Source organism: Gorilla gorilla, chromosome 8 (genome assembly GCF_029281585.2).
Source record: "Gorilla gorilla gorilla isolate KB3781 chromosome 8, NHGRI_mGorGor1-v2.1_pri, whole genome shotgun sequence".
Lineage (NCBI taxonomy): Eukaryota > Metazoa > Chordata > Mammalia > Primates > Hominidae > Gorilla > Gorilla gorilla.
Window position 1 is genome coordinate 36,490,071 of NC_073232.2, and position 16,928 is coordinate 36,506,998.

Genomic DNA, 16,928 nt, shown 5'->3' on the forward strand with positions numbered 1-16,928 from the left:
TGCCAGGCCAGGAGCATAGAGGGATGGGGTGACATGGAAGAGCCACAGGTGAGATGGGAATGGAGAAAGGGGGATATTTGGGATCTGAGGAGGACCCCCAGAATTCCCTCCATCAGATTCACCCCTCTCTGCCGGCCAAGTTCGAAGGTACACTTAGCCACTCACATATTAGTATAAATGAGTTTATGACAAGCTGTGCCAAGACGGGCAGGGAGCAGTAATTGGAGGGAAAATCATGGGGAGGAAGGTGGCAGGCAGCTCTCCCCAGCAAGAGCCTCCTCAATGCCAAGGAAGGGGCCCTGGGGAGCTCCCAGTGGGGATCCTCGGCCACCAGGACACCCGCATTCCCCCCATCCCTTTCCAAAATACCAAAATGCCAACACTCCTTTGTTGCCACTTAAACCAATTTGGGGGTAATTCTGCAGGCAATTGTCTTCCGATTTACAATGCGGCTCTGTGATTGCATCCAGGCTGATGGTTCAGGCTGTAATTGTATGGTAATCACTTCTGTTTATGATCGATGCGGAAATCACTATTGTTTTCCAGCAGGCTTGTTAAATCGAAAAAGTGCAGGGGTGGGGAGGGACGGTTTATTTCTGTGAGTTGGAGCCCCGGGAAAATGAAATTAAGTAGAACAACTCAATGTGGGGGGTGGGGGGGAGAGGTGGCTCTGATGGCAAAGGCACCCTCATGAGCTCAGAATGCAGAGACAGAGACAGGCAGGAACACAGAGACCCTGAGAGACATGGAAGGTACACTTGGAGAGCACAGAGGAATAAGAGGGGAGCGGGCAGGGACGCTGGGGAATGCCCGGGCTCAAGACAGAGATGGTTAGGAATGCAGATACACACAGAGTTGCCCAGACGGGCTCCACTCCTCACACCTGCAGAGAAACTAAGCTAGAGATATGCTAGGGGAACCCCCTTACCTACTCATACCCATGCTTCAGCAGACTTGCTCACATCCATTCCCAAAAAAGGGGGGGGCAACCCAGGTGCCAGGTGGCAGGCCAGGCACTGCCTGCCCCTCAGGGCTAGAGCCCGGCCTTCCCCATCTGGGATTTGCCTGCCTTCTCCTCTCCCCTGCCCTGAGGCCACCTACCTGCCACCTGGAAACAGGGTGGCAGATGGCACCTGGGGACTCAGGTGGCAGGAGCAGGGCAGTGTCGTGAGCTCAGTGGCTGCTGTGGGGAATGAGGGGAGCTGCCCACCTGGCAGGCAGAAACCCGAACCTCCCCAAGGCCACAGGGAATCGGCTTGGGCTGGGTGGAGGGCAACGTCTCCCAGGGTGGCCACAGGCATCCACGGCACCAGAGGACCCAGCCAGCCCAGGCTGGAGGTCCACAGCCCTGCGGGGTGCGAGTAGGCACCAGCTGTCGTGAGCAGCTCAGGCAGACCTTGAGGCTGCAAGAGGTTTGTTTCTTCAACCACACGCCCTTCTTCCCCAGCAAGAGTGGATGGGGGCCATCAGGCAATGTGCTGAAAATCACGACTGCGGTGAAAGGTATCAGGTGTTTGGTTTTGAAAGCCAACAAGGCCGAGGTCCCTCACTCAGTCGGCTCTCCCTGCATTGCCTGGCACCCTCACCCACCAACGCCCCCGCCCACCTGTCTAAACTGCCCTCAAATTTCTCAGTTTTGCCTCACCCCAGGAAGGCCATCCCCCACCCAAATGGGATCCATGGCATGGAATATCACGCTGACTGCAAGGCAGGACTTGGTCACCCAGACCTGCCTGAGGGGTGGCCCTGGCTCTAATTCCTGTGGTACTTTTGTGAGCTTTAGTTTGCTTAGCAGTGAATAGAGACCAGCGGGCCAGGCCCCATCGTGGGTGGATCCCCAGTTAGAGCAAGAACAGCACTTGGCAGCCTCCCCATGGGACCCCGCCTGGGCCAGGGGCCGTCCAGCCCGGCTTATGGGGCTTCCCTAAACCCAGGGCACCCTGACTCTGCTTCTGTGCCCTGCACTGATGTCCCCAAAGGCAGCCAGGGCCCTGGGATGGCGGGCAATGACCTCAGTCCACTCCCTGAACAGAGAGGACCATCCCCAGTACCCTGCAGGTCCACTTGGGGTTCTGGCCCTGAACTTCCCTAAGACTGGCCCTCAAACAGGCCACCCTGAGATGTGCTGGGCCCTGAACAGGGGCGCCCCTGGCTGCCTAATTAGGGGCTCGGCAGGGCTTTCTAGGAAGCGGCTGGAAAACCTCAGAAGGGGAACAATCACTCCTAATTGGAGTTCTAGGATTCAGCTTAAGAAAACAGCCTCCTTCTCTCCCAGGGACTTTGTTTCTGAAGTATATACAAACAAGTGATAGCTACTCAACATTAAAAACAAAGTTGGCTGAAAATGAAAATTTAAGCTACAATTAAGTTTTCTGAACGGAGAGGAAAACCCCAAGGGTGGGGTGCCTATGAGTGAGTGTGTGCATGAGTGTGTGTGTGAGTGTGCGTGTCAGCGTGTGCGTGTGTGTGCATGTACCTGTGTGTGGGGCCATGTGTGCAGGCCCATGCATCCACACAGGGCATGATGGACACTGAACAGATGGATATCTTTGGGGTCACAGTCATCCTTCCTTTGCTCAGGGGCCTCTCACAAAGTCCTGGATCTAAGTGAGCCTCCTGTGTCTGGATCCCAAATTCCCCAGGGCGCTGCCAGGGAAGTGGATACAGGACTTCGCCAGTCCCCTGGTGGACACTGAAGCCTCGGACTTGGAAGGTAGAAGGCCAGAGTTCAGGCCGCACCTCTACCCACCAGCCCCCCACACTCCCTGACCCTCAGTTCCCACCCCTTGCTGGGTGGGGAGAAGCCACTGCATACGTGGAAGGCTTTTCTGGACTCTGAAGCACTCTAGAAACGCCCAAGACAATCCAAGACGGCACGGCAGGGAGGGACGGTGCAGGTACCCGTAAGCCCCAAGGGGATTGGAATGTGTCAACACATTTACACACCCAGTTCCCCATGTGCCCCTCCTATGTCACAGACACACTCCCAACACCCAGTGTGTTTGTAAGCCTGCACAAACTCACAAGTACACTACCCTATATCCAACAGCCATTCAACTTGCAAACGACCCCCACACGTCCTAGTGGACACATGCATGTTCAACTGCATGTTTATCTGATATATGCACAAAGATGCAAAACCCAGGCAACATTTGCAAATGTTCTGTCTTATATTTCTCTTCCTCAACACATAATCTCTGCAACAGGCTCAGCCCTACTTCTCACCCAGATGCATGTCCGGCCCCGCACACCCACTGCCTTCCAGCCCTGTCATCTTAATTCTGGGACTTTTAAGCTCCCAGAGGGGCGGGGATGTGTCTTTTTTCACCTTCCCCACAGTGCCTGGACCAGAGAGAACCCAGCTCTTCTTTTGTTCATTCACTCATTCCAAAATATATTACATGTATATGTTGCCTATCTGGATGCTCACCATACAAACTTGAGCGAGCTATAGTCATAGTCATGAACTTGAAGAAATGCCACATTCCTGCACATACCAAGGGCTGCACTAAGTGCTGTATTGACGGTGCAGTGTGCCTGGTAAGGGTCACAGGTGCATCTGTTAGTAAGGGCACGGGCAGGGGGGCGTGCATCCAGGGTCCCCAGCAGATGCCTGCACACACTCACACACTCAGTGGGCAGCCTACATGGTGACTCCTGTAGCTATAACAGACCTGTGGGTGAGGGTGTCCCCGTTTTGCAGAAGTGGTAACTGAGTATGCTGCTGGGTGGCAGAAGGACATCTCAAGCACAAGATCACTTGGGTGGGGTGAAAGCAAGGCTTCAGGTAGCAGGTGTCCAAGACTGGGGAGGTGTCCAGGGAAGTGAGTCTCGGCCAGGTCATTTCAGAAGCTGGTTTCTATTTAGGTAAGAGCCTAGGGGGTACCATGGTGAGGGTGTGGTGGACTACACACTCCTAGGAGAGAAGAGGGGATGACCAGGAAAGCCACACCTGGGAAGAAACCCCAGGGGAGAAATCTTCATCCCAAAGGCTGTCACCTGAGGAGAAAGATCTTATCCAGGTCACTAAATGTATTTATCTGAGAAGGTACACCACCATGTAAAGCTCTGAGAGGATTATCGGCCCCTGGTAGGCCTGATGCTGGGAAGGTTTAATTCTAGGCAGGGTGGGTACATAGGCTGGGTGGGTACAGGGGCCTGCAGGAGCCTGCCTCCTGAGGCCCACCTGCTGTCTACGGGTGCCCTTGGGCAGCAGCAGTCGAAGGAAAAGCAGGGTTCAGGGAGGGTGGAAGACCTGCCTCCATTTCAAGGGCCAAAGTTGGCCTGGACAGAAGAAGCCAGAGCCTGAGCTTACAGTGGAAGCCAAGTGCTCGGCCCTTACTCCCTCCCCTGTCCTGATGCTGCTCCTGGGAGACCCATTGCCCAAGTGGCCTCCTAGAAGCCACTAAGGACCCAGCGGTCGAGGCTGCCATGGTTCTAGTAAGGTGGGGATAGGGCGTTTCTCTGTTTTGGGTGCTGCTGCCCTGACCCCCTGGGACAATGGCTTCTGTCCTTTTTCCAGGGCATCCCGGGACTGCCCAGTAACTTTCTGAGCCTGTTGCTGGCAAATCAAATGAAGACATACCCGAGAGTTACACAAGCTGTCCCCACTCTCTGCAGAGAAGACACAAGCCTTTGCTCAGCAAACACTGAGTGAGCCTTGAGCTTCTGGCCAAGAGCCCTGGGGCCCCGGCTGGAGGCAGGGGGACTATTTGCTCCAAGATGTCTCAGGCTCTTGGAGAAGATGGGCATTCTGCATGTTCTACCAGTTCGGGGCTCATGCTGGAGAAAAGGTACCCCCAACAGATGCATGGGGTGAGGGGCTGGGGGAGTGTCTGGATAGGCTGGGCTGCAATGGACAATAAAGAGGCCCCAAAGCTGGGGAGCAGGAGGACAAGTGACCCAGAGGAACACGCCTCCCACATACATGAGGAGAACCACGCAGAGCAGGAAGGGTAGCTCATGTTTGCTCAGGGGCGATGAGATCCCAGCACTGTGCTCAAGGTGCTGGCTGGAATGAGCTCTTTAACCCTCCCACAGCCCTAGGGGATGAGTACTAGTCTCCAGTTCCACAGATGAGGAAACTGAGGCTTAGACAGGGTGAGAGGTCCCGGTGTGTGGAGAAGACAGGAGAGGAGGGGGACAGACGTAGGGAGCAAGCTCGGGAGGGCACCTTTGTGGGGTGAGGGCCTCTCGCGCCTAACAGTGGGGAGCCACAGGAGGGCCATCCCATCCCCACCTGGAAACCCCCACTTCAGTGCAGTGCCCAGTCTTCACCTCCTCGATCTCTCCAATGGCCACAAGTCTCCAGCAAGCCCCTCCCCTTTTGGCCCCCCAGCTTCCTGTGCCTTCTCCCTGCGCGTGGTCTGTTCCCCAGGATGGTCTTCCGGCCTTGCTCCTGAAGGCTGTTCTGTCTCCCAGTACCTATCCCGACACCAAGGACACCGTGGGTGTCAGGACCTAGGGTTTGACAGAAAGCCGTGTGCTGGCTCCTGGGATCCTTCCCCAGCTCCCAGAATTTCCTCTCAGCGAGGGGTTCTCCAGGCACCCTTTGGGCACCTGGAAGCCAAGGCTGGACTCACAGTCCTTATTCTGAGAGCCCACTCTCACTAGGATGGCTGGACCCCAAGGGCCACCTCAACATGGCTCGACTCACAGACCCTCTGCCCAGAAATGCAGGGGCTCACAGACCCTGACAAACTATGGGTAGACCTCAAGGAAGAAGTCCTTCTGCAAATCACTGGCGGGCTTCAGAAGTCCAGGGTGCAGACTCTCACCTCTCATTCCCCAAGAGGGAAATTAAAGTGGGTGCGTAGGTGCCGGCCACGCTTACTTCCTCCAGAGCTGACACACGCTAGGACCTCCCCGATGGCTGCCGGAGGGACAGCCCTGCAGCTTCTCTCTGGGACAGACAAGTGGCAAGCACACTTGTGCCCCTCTGTCCCTGACCTTCGCAGGCTCTCCTGTTACAGTGGCCATGCCGGAAGCAGGGATAAGCCCCCAGATGGCACCACCCTCCACAGGGCACAGCAAGGTCTCCAGCTGCAACACAGGGCAACGACAGGCAGGAGTACTGTACAGATGAGAAAACTGAGGCTCAGACAGAAGGGGGCTGGTGGTGGAGCTGGGTGGAGAGAACCCAGTCTCGGGCTCAGGAACTTGAGGGGAACCTAATGCCCAGCCAGTTTTGGAACTAAGCCCATGCTGCGAGGGGATAAATCCAACTGACAGTGATGAAAGCTGCCAGCTACTGAGACGTTACTATGGGCCAGACACCAACCTAAGCACCTTTTAGCCCCATCTCATTTACTCCCCACTGCAACCCTGCCAGGCAGGGACAAGTAGCTCTACTGCACTGATCAGGAAACAGGCTCAGAGAACCTTGGTGACTTACTCAAAGTCACCTGGTAAATGACAGATGTGGGTTTCATAATTACTCTCTGACACTGGCTTGGGAAGGACACCGGGTGGCCCCATTTTAAGAGCCCCGGGTAGTTGGGCAGGGAGGTCCCTCGTGCATCGGGGGGAAAGGGAGAGGAGCAGTCACCAGAGCTGCCAACAGGGTAGGCCCGCGGGCCAGAGTGACCACTTCAGGCACAGCACTGCCAACAGATCTTTCTACCATGATGGGAACATTCCACCACTGCACTGTCCAATCTGGTAGCCACTAGCCCGTGAAATGTGACTACTATGACTGAGGAACTGAAAACTTCATTTAATTTTACTAATGTACATTTAAATATATGTGTGGCTGCTATACTGGACAGCACAGTAAATCCCACGCTGCTCCTTACAAGCAGGGACCTCAAGAAAGGCAGGCACCCCTCACATCACACAGACAATTTGGGGACCCAGAGCTGGGCCAAGACCTCGAGCCTCTCAATTCCTGCCTGGGTGACCAGGGCTGCCATGTCCTTATGCTCCGGGCTGGCCATCTGACAGACATTTACGCAGCACCCAGCGTGGATGCAAGTCACGAACCGCCTGTCCTTCAAGTCAGTGTAGTGGGCTGACACCCAGGTGGGCAAGGGATGACAGGAAGCTACTGATGTACAGCGCTGGATCCTGGATGTGCACAGGAACTAAGGACCGCAAGGAGACAGTGGCCCTGGACGCTGGGTGTGGGGAACCAGGGAAAGCTTCCTGGGCCATGCCATGGCATTAGAGCTGGGCCTGGAAGCAGCAGAAGTGGGAGGCAGGAAAAAGGGCCCCTTGGGCTTCCTTTTTCCTTCCTCTCTGAAACATGCCCCCCATTTTTTCACAGTCCTGGCCTCCCACACACAGGGGTTGAACCAGACCTTGCTAAATCTTCTGCGCACAATGAAGCTGCCCGTCAGATCATAAGCTCTTGGGAGGCAGACAGGGAGATGGTAAATCACTAGTGCCTCAGGCTCTGACCCAGGGAGCAGGGATTCAACACTGGAGCCCTGGGAGGGTGGGAGACCAACTCTGCAAGCCCAGAGACTACCCGCTGGCACCCATCCACTCCAGTCCCAGCCCCAGGGAAATGCACACATTGATTTAAAGCCTCCTGGGCCTGGCTAGAATCCCCCGAGGGACTAGGGAGAGACTCCACAAACAGGACTGCCTCTCTTTTCCAGGAGAGCAGAGGACTGTTGTGGGGAGGTCTGGACAAGCTCCATCCAGTTCCCGGAGCTCCTCAGAAGGCAGAGCTCGCTGCCCTCGCCCCCCACCACGGGCAACCACAAAACAGGAACCCTGAAACAAGACGAGGCTTTCCATTGTGTCAGCAGGGGCAGGGACATTCCCACAGCAGGACGCCGACCTCGCACTACTCCCAACTTCTATGCCCGATTCCTGCCTGATACTCAGCAGCAGCCCTGCTCCTAGAAGCAGGAGGAGTCCCAGTGCCTCTGAGGCTCCAAAGCCTTTGATGGCTCCCCACTGCCCTGAAGGTGTTGCAGCAGCCTCACTCAACCTCTCCTCGAGCTCCTGCTAACCTCCCCCCTGCCATCTGGAGGGACATCCTCCTTTCTCATCAAGCGCCATACCTCTCCTGGTTTCCAAGCCTTCGCAGCTACTAGTCCTCCCACCCAACAGTCCTTTCTCATCCTGCCCATTCCAAAATCAAGTTCCACCTGGGAAGTGTTTCAGTCCGCTCCAGCCTGAAAGTCACCATTTTCCCCTCTTCCTTCTATAGCTCTTGGGGTGTAGAGCATAGGCCTCTGTTCATCTAATTCTCTCTTGCCGTGCTGCACCCTAATATTTCCCACTGCACACCCGGATGCGGGTGGTGGCACCCAAAGACATGGCCCAAGCTTCTTTCTCACTTTCCTCTCTCCCCACCTCTCTGGCACAGGGCTGGTATTGAGGCCCTGGAGTGGGGTCTACCTTTTAGAGATGAGATAAAGATGAGGCAGAGATGAGACACTCAGGCCCCCAGAGGGGAAGTGACTTGCCAAAGGTCACACACTAATTTGGCACCAGACTACAGATACAATCACTTCACGGCTAGTGTTGGGAGCCATGATTCTACCAACAGCATCAGAATTATCTGGGGAGCTTTACAAGCCAAATCACAGGGGTCGGGCCTCCCCTCAGACCCAATAACTCTCCAGGGTGGTTTGGGAGCCTCAGTCTCAGAAAATGTGAGTGTCCTGGCTAAATCCCCTGTTCTCCGTTCACCCAATACACACAAAGCAGCACCACTGCCCCAGGCCAGGCACTTCTAAGGCCTGGCCTCACCCTACGGGGGGTGGGAGAAGTTGGGGAACCCAGCAGGGTCTCTGAGGCTTAGAGAAGCCCCAGGGTGGCTCTAAGGAGAAGTCAGGGCCATGGCTGGGGCTACTGAGAGGGAGGAAAAGGGTCATACTTCCTGAGCCTGGCCAGGCAGGGGGACAGCAGACTGCCTGGCTGGCCCACCCAGGGGTCCTCACGCCCAGTACTCTGGGTGATGGGGGTAGCTCCCAGCTCTGTGCATCAGTTTGGAAAGGCACACAGCCCATCAGATCCTGGGGAACAAGGACACTGTGAGCTTCCCCGAGGGACTCACTATGGGTCCTGGAAGGGCTCCCTGGAAAGGCCTCATCAGCGCCCCGCCCCTGACCATTTTCTCCCTCTAGAGGACTGGAAACCTGAGAGTGTCGCCAAAGGTCCTCGTATCCCTCAAGCTGCCCTGATGGGCCTTGAAGAACCCTCTTTCTGGTGTGCGGGGGTCCCTGCAGAAAGCCACCGCATTTTCAGACCTCCCACTTCAGTCAGGTCAGGGCCATGGGAGCTGGAGGTGGCAGCGAGGCCTGCTGCTGGGGGAGTGGGCACCTCAGGACACAGGGACAAGGCCACAGGAAGCTAACCCTCACCTCAGGGCTGGAGCAGGAAACCAGGCAGCAGGCACAATGAAATCATAAACCACAAGTTCCCACTGGGAGACTGGGATTTGCCGTGGGCTGGGAGAGGGCATTGGCTCCATCCACGGCCTCTCCTGCCATGTGACCTTGGGGCAGGAAGTCCCTTCGGCCCTCCGGCCAGTGGGCTGGCCTTCCTTCCCTGCCTGTGGTGTCTGGCCAGGGAGCTCCCTGGGAAGCTGGAAGTGCTTCGAGGGTGGGGGCCTTGTTTTTCCCTTTGCAGGCTCCCTCGTGAGGCAGCTGCTGCTCTGCCAGGCCCTGGGAGAGTTTCCTCCTGCAGCCGAGGCTTGGGGAAGGAGGGCGAGGGAGGCCCAGCAGATGCTCTGTGACACGGCGTGGCGGGGCAAGAGCAAGGGTGAGGTGCACTCTGTACCAGTCAAAGGTCCCGAAACCCTTCTCCCCGCTGGGTTCGGGCCTGTACCCCTCTCTCTGAGGTGGTGCTAAGGATCCCAGCCACAGGCCCCACTGAGGAGTTCCTTCCCCATGGAGGAGCCAGCCTCTCCCGAGGGACCCATGCCGCATCGCTCAAGGTAAACACCTCCCTTGCCCAGAGAGCCTCGCGCCCGCTCTTTCCAGCTCTGCCAGCACAGAACTCTCTGTTCCTGAGGACCCGAGGCTGAGCTGGCGCTCCCGCCCGATCGATGGATGACTTCACAGGGACTGACGCCTACCGGCACCAAGACTGTCCCTCAGGGAGGTCTGAGGCTGCTCCTGGGACCGCTGCCCACTCGTGTCCCCTGGCTGACCTCTGCTGGATGACAGAGTGCTGGCCGAGGGGTTGGAGACCTGGGACTCATGCCACCCTCTTGCTGGATGACCTTGGGCAAAAGTGAACCTCAGTTTTCTCCTGTGTTAAATGGGAATGCCTGGCTGGTCTACTCCTTCCCCGCAGCAGGCTGCCACAAAACAAATGCTAGGGAAACAGGAGGTCTCTTTATCTAACAGACTCGCCTGCACTGTTACACTCGTGGGCTCTGAGCTAGTGTCCTCACTGCACCTCTGTCTTAAGTCTATCCTCCTGGACAGCGCTGTCTGTCATCCATGGAGCTTCCTGTTGTGGTGGACATGTTCTAGAGTCTGAGCTGCCCAACAAGGCGGCTACCAGCCTTCGGTGGCTACTGAGTGCTTGAATGTGGTTAGTGCCAAGGATAAGCTTAACTCATCCCTTTAATTAATTGAAATTCACAAACAGCCACATGTGGCCAGTGGCTACTGTACTGAATGGCATCATCTTAGACCCAGCTCAATCACTCCTTACTCCCTGGGGCAACATTCAGGAAGCCCCGGGCAGGACTTCCGCAGAACCTCTGTGGAAGCACCTTTCTCCCTCTAGCTGCCTGACTCCAGACTAGGGACTCATCTCAGAGTTCCCAGGGACTGCATGGACTGGGTGCTCAACCAATGCAGACTGAGATCTGGAAGTGCTCTTTCAATCCCTCTGCCCCCCCACCCCGTCCCAACTCCAATGGGGAAAACACACCCAACCAGCCTTCCACTCGTGCCATCATCATTCAGCAGCCACTGGGCACCCACCATCCGCCAGGCACCACAGTTGGCACTGGGGCATATGGTGATGAGAAACACGTGGTCCCTGCCTTCAGGGAGCCCGCTGGCAGTCAAGGTCTTGCTCCTGTTGGAGCCAGGCCTGGCCTCCTACATCCCCAACTGGATGATCTCGGGCACATCAGTTTTCCCATCTGAAACTGGGGCTCAAAAGTCCCTGAACGCACAGGCTGTGATGAGAATCAAGAGGCATGAGAGAGGCACAGGGGCTCTGAGCCAGGGGAGGGCTGTGCAGGGCAGTGGAGGCAGCCTTATGAAGCGAGGTGTAAACTCTGTGCAGGCTGCGCTTCCGGTAAAGACCTAGATTCTCACCAAAGCATCGCCGTTTGGTGGTTTCTCACTAAGGAAGTTCAGGATAAAAATAGCTCAGAAGGGGACTTGAATCCAGCTAGTTGGAGGGTAGTCACTGCCTGGCTTATACACAAAAAAAGGGGAAAGGCTTGTTAGGAGCCACGTGGACTCCAAGAGTCACCCTTCCACCCAACCCCTGGGACAGGGCCTTTCCTCCATAGCAGATGGGAGATAAGCTTCAGGCCCAGAGCCCCATAACTGGGGGCGCCGGAGCCCCCACGTAACATCTGGGGTCACCCTGACTTCAGGATGGCACGGCCTTTTCACCCCAACTCACTCCTCAGCCAGATTTCTGACTCTCAGCCTGATTTCTCTCCTCAGCCCAATTTCTGTGGCCACTCTCAAAGATGGGCCAATGAGAAGCACACTGGCACCAACTCCATGCCACCTGCCACACAAAGCCTTCCTGCTGGAAGAGCCATCAGCCCTGCTCAACACTCATCTGGCAGTCTCGCCTGATGGTCAAGGGCGAAGGGACTGGGTCCCCACTGTAGGAATGACAGTCTCCTGAAACCCATCTAAAGAAGTGCCAGCTGACCTCTCCTAGTTTCCCCCCAGAAGGCTTCTGGACCCAGGAACTGGTACCTATCTGGTGCCCACCGCGCCATGGCTTGGCTTCGAAGACACCAATACCAAAACCACATGCTCAGGACCTCAGGCAGCCGCCTCTTAGTCCCTATCAAGGGGCTCTCTCTCCAAGGTCTTGTACAAGGTCCTCACAACCAGGCATCTCCTGAAAGGCTGCTTCCTGCCCTCTGGTGCAAATCCACCTCTCTCCTCTAGCCAGCTTGCCAGCAAACACTTGTCAGAAGTCTATTCGGCACCCACCACCTTTGCGAAGGGCACCCTGCCGCAATGGTGGCATCACCAGTGCCCGTGGGGTCTCTACGCGCTGGAGGCATCAGCGCTGCATTCTGACAAAGGAGCAGCTTGAAGTCGAGGACCCTCAGGCGCTGCCTCCGAAGGCATCCTGGCCGATTCTTATTTTTGCAGCGTGAGCCGACTGAGCACAGAGCCTCGTAAAATGTCTGCTGGAGAGCCAACACTTCACCTTCAGGGACCTGGGTGGGGGCGCACTCTGCCCCGTGGCCCCAAAGAGAAATGAAGGCCCCGTCTGTGGGCACACAAAACCGGCCCGGTGCACGCCGGTGCCACTCTCGCGGCCAAGCCTGGGGCTGACACCATGCAGCACACGGCGCTACCCACAATGCACCGGCCCTCCTCTGTCACACACAGGCACGCACACTCACCCCCGCGCCCGGAGGGAGCCCAGGGCCCAGCCCGTGGGCGCCCAGGCGCCGACCCCTCCGGCCCCGCACTTACCTAGAAGTTGCACCGGTCGCGATCCCGCCCTGGCGCCCTCGGGGGCTTGGGGCCCGGCCGGCGGCGGCAGCGGCGAGCGACTCCGGGTAGGATTCAGCCAGCGCCGAACAAAGGCTGCGCGCAGGCAGCGGGCGCCGCCTGCATCCCCGCTCCGCGCCCCGGCGGCGGCGGCGGCGCGGGGGCCCGGGCGGGTCCGGCGCCCGCTCGCTCCGCGCTGCCCGCTCCGAGGGCGCTCCGGCTCCCGCGCTCCCGCTCGCTGCTGCCCGCCACCGCCGCCGCCGTCCGGCTACCGCACCGCACACATCAATTATTCATCGCCCGTCTCCAGCTTCCCGGGCGAAGCCAATCACAGGCGGAGGCTCCGCTAATGGGGCCGCCGCCGCCGCCGCCGAGGAGGCAGCCAGCCGCGCGCCCGGGCGCAAGCGACAGCTCTCCAGGGACGGGGATGGGCCGGGGGCGCGCGGGGGGCGGGGGCGCACGGGGCGCGCCGGAGAAACTTCCCACGGCCCGCGCTCTGCGCCGCGCTCGCGGACCCTGCGGGCGTGACCACCCACTCTGCGTGTGCCCGCGTGGGGCTGGGGGCTCCGGGGGAGGCCAGGCCAGCCGCGGCGGGGGGAGGGGAGGGAGGAGGAGGAGGAGCGCGGGAGGAAGATGAAAGGCGAGCAGACCTGCCTTGGCGTCTCCAGGGAGCCCCGGCTCGCGCGCGCCCTCCCCGCCCCGCGAGCCTCGCCGTCCGCACCCCCGCCCCCCAGCCCGCCGCCCGCACTCACTCGCGCGCGCAGACCGTCAGCCCAGCCACTTCGCTGCGAGGGAGCGCGAGCGAGTATGAATCGGAGGCAGCTCACATTTCAAACTTGCACGCAGGGGTGGTGCTGGTGCACGCCGCTGCCGAGCGAACGCACGACCCGACGAGCAGCACTCCAGCCTCCGGGCGGGGGCGGCGACGAGGCCCCTTTCCTTCCCCCGCCTAGGCAATTAATTGGAAGCAACACTTGTGCGAGTGGGGCTCCCGGAGCGCTGTCGCCCGAGGAGGCCGCCGGGAAGGCGCTGGCGGTGGATGACTTCGGATGTCTCCCGCCCCCCAGCGAATCCTCCCAAGTGGGCATGCTAATGAGGGTCCACGGCGGGGAGGGGGTGGAGGACGGAGCTGAACTGGAGGGGGCCTCGGCCGGGGGGAGGGGAGGGGAGGAGAGGGGAGGGCGGGGCTAGGCATCCAGATTAAATCTCGGTTTAAAGGATTTTCGGAACGGGCTACGGGGTGGAGAAGGTAGGCGGCCCGGCATCTTCCCTGACCCTGGGTGCCCTGGCACCCCCGGGATTCCCCGAGCGAGGGGCCCAGGACAGGGTGAACACGCGCACGTACGCTCCCGCTCCCCGACTTCGGGGAGTTCCTGTGACCAGGAGCTGGCGGCAGGAGGGAAGCCGGGGGCGGCTGCGCGCGGCCCTGCCCCGCCCCGGGAGCTGCTGCCTTCCTGACATTGCATCCTGTGGTGGCCGAGGCCTCTTCCTTCCAGCCAGTCTGTCGCAAGGGCTCCGGGCTTTGAGCGCTTGCTCACCCCCCACCCCTCTGCCCCTTAGACACCCCTGGAAGCCCACCTGCTGTCCCACCTCCAGAGATCTTCGCCCCTCCCTCTTTCGTGGGCATTCCCTGTCATCATTACCCCCTCGGGAGAAACTGTATTTTATAGCTCCCTCCCCCAGCCCCACCCACCTGCCTGTGAAAGTTGCTTGTGTGGTGACCTAACTGCCCCAAACACTTAGGAAGGTAAGTGAGGCCCCATCATTCATCCCCAAAGAAGGGCAGCCATGACTGTCTTTAAGATCTCCTCTGTATTGGACTGCCGTGCCCTGCTGCCCTGGCCAACACCGGGAGCTGACCAGGTTCACTGGCCTTTGAGGTGACATCTGACTCCATCCCCTCTTCTCAGCCTCAGCCTCTGGCTGGCCCCTAAACCTTCCTGCCGGCCCTGGAAGTTGCTGGGACAAATCACTTATCTAGAAATTATGTTCTTGCTCCTTGTTTGACATAAATCGTTAGCAGGCTCTAATCCCACCCACTGCCACTTGAAATATCGCTTTCAGGATGGCATTTGGAAATGCAGCTGTCATGGGCTTTCCCTCCGAGGAGCTGGTTAAATGGATTAATTCATACTTCATAACTTGAGCCTTTTGGACACGAACTAGCTTCCTGCAAGAGAAATTAATTGGCATCCCCTTACTGGCAGGCCAACCCCAGGGCAGCCAGGGGAAGGACTTCCCTTCAGCTTTGCACAAATTCCAGGCTCTGCTTATTCTCACCTCCATCTCATCTCCTCGTAGGTTATTATGGCTTCTTTGGGGACAGTCATTTACTCACTGAGACATTCACTGGGGCCCTGCCCTCCCAAGCAGCACCGCAGGCAGGGGTCCAGTGAAGACTCGCCCATCTCCCCACTGCAGATCCTTCAGAAGACTGACCTACTCTAAAGCCCACTGCTCAGCAAATGACACCCAGAAAACAGATGGGGTGGGACAATATGGCTCATGTGTTCCAAGAGAACACTGAGATGGATGTACATAAGATCTGGTTTCTACTGTTAATCTGGTTTTTAACAATGTCAGCACTTGGACCGCCATTATCCAGAATCCAAAGAGCCACTATCTGAAATAACCAGAACACAAACCCTTCCCCATTCTGTGCAATGACAGTTCACTATTCTAATCTGATCCTTAGTGCTTTCTGAGCCACCAAAGACCCGCATGTTTGGGACTTCCAAATTCATTTTTGAGATATCCTATATGTGTTGGTACCATGTGGCCAGCCCCAGAAGCTGAGTTCAGCAAAACCACTTTGGTAGGTTGAGCCAGAATTTGGACTGGAATTGAGCAGAGGTTTATACCAGAGGGGGACAGACCTGGTGGCATTGCCCAGGAAACTTCAATAAAGACAACCTGCCAGTCTCCCTACCCCATCTCCCTGTTCTCCCAGGGACCCACTCTGGGAAGTCATAGGGTGGGGCTGGAGAAGAGAATTAATATACACTCCTCTGGCTTGAGACCAGAGGTTTTAGACTTTCCCCAGGTAAGCAAAAAAAAAAAAAAAAAAAAAAAAAAGATAAATACTCTTCACTAGATTTATGTAATTAGGAAAACAAATTGTTTTCAAGCATCCATTCACCTGACTGCACGGGAGGCCTTCAGGCCAAAGCTGGGGTTTTCAGATGCTAATTTCAAGGCTCTCTCTGGCCCACTTGGTTAGCAAACTCTTTCTAGTTACACGCCTCCGGTCTACAGAAATACGGGCACTCCAACCAGTCTCTGCTTCAGAGGGCCTTCTCCACTTGTTCCGAGTTCCAACTCCACTTCTCCAACTTCCAAAGATTTGCTCAAAAGCCTGGGGCCCAAAGCAGCCCGCTCCACCCCCTTGATAAGGATCTACAGCAAAGAGGCCACAGACAAAGGCGCTCTCCACCTCAGCTCACAGGCACTCGGTGAGCTCTCTGAGTGACCTCGGCAAGGGGGGCATAGCCCCGGGGGAATGACTTGGGAGAGAGAAGAAAGGAAGAAGAAAGGGCGAGCTGCAGCCCCCGCGCTGCGGCTCCTTGATGAATGCCCGCCAGCGCTTGGGAGGCCTGACGTGGGGATCAATAGCGGGTGGCTTTTCTCGAAGGTGTTTGAACTCCTCCTGCCATGGGCCCTGGCGAGGAGGAGCCGCCGATAAATCACGGCGCTGCAGCCGGGAAGGCAGTGGTGGCTTGCTCGGGAGAGCAAGGGGAGGGAGGATGCTTTACCCAGCTGGAGGAGCCTGCCATGCGGAGCCTGCCTCTGCAAGACCAACTGGGTGGGGTTGGGGTGGGGGCGGGTGGGGACCCTTCCAGTCAAGCTGGGGGCGCAGACAGGGGCCTTTTCCAGGGCTCCCCTGTTTACCCACAGAGGGATGGGCTTCCTGGATCCTGTCCCAGCATTACCCAGTAAAAAGAATCAAGCCACCTAGGATGTAGGTCACCCAGGGGTCAAAGTGGTTCTGGGCTGGGTCACCTCCTGTATAAGGCTTTGTATAGTGGGAGGCCTGGGGGCTGAGAGGCCACTAGCAAGGAAAGACCAGCATACAAAAGCCAGGCTCCCTCTGACCGCTTAGAGGGAGAACAATGAAGCCAGGGACGGCTCTGCTGGGTGCTGGGTTCTGAGACACAGAGCTCTTCTTCAGGCAGGGTCTGCTGATTCAGCAGGGCTGAGCAAGGATCCTATGACTCGGAGATGTCACCCATGCGGGCGTAGGCGCTCAGAGGGAGGGTGAGGTGGACAAGGAGGCCCCAGCCACGTGTCCACGTGAGAATGACAGACATG

The 16,928-nt window shown here is 57.7% G+C and overlaps 1 protein-coding gene across 11 annotated transcripts in view; it reads right to left on the minus strand.

Moving 5' to 3' along the window:
* ZMIZ1 (zinc finger MIZ-type containing 1) overlaps nt 1–16,928 on the minus strand; it is a 247,456-nt gene that overhangs the window by 60,105 nt on the left and 170,423 nt on the right. Inside the window, exon 1 of one of the 11 annotated variants that reach the window (XM_055353365.2) lies at nt 13,373–13,397. The exons of 9 other annotated variants lie outside the window; for them this stretch is intronic. The gene's annotated coding sequence lies outside the window, so the exon portion shown is untranslated. Of the gene's footprint in view, nt 1–12,602; nt 13,216–13,372; nt 13,398–16,928 lie in introns of those variants that run through there. One more of the 11 variants, XM_019034970.4, reaches the window with a different exon arrangement.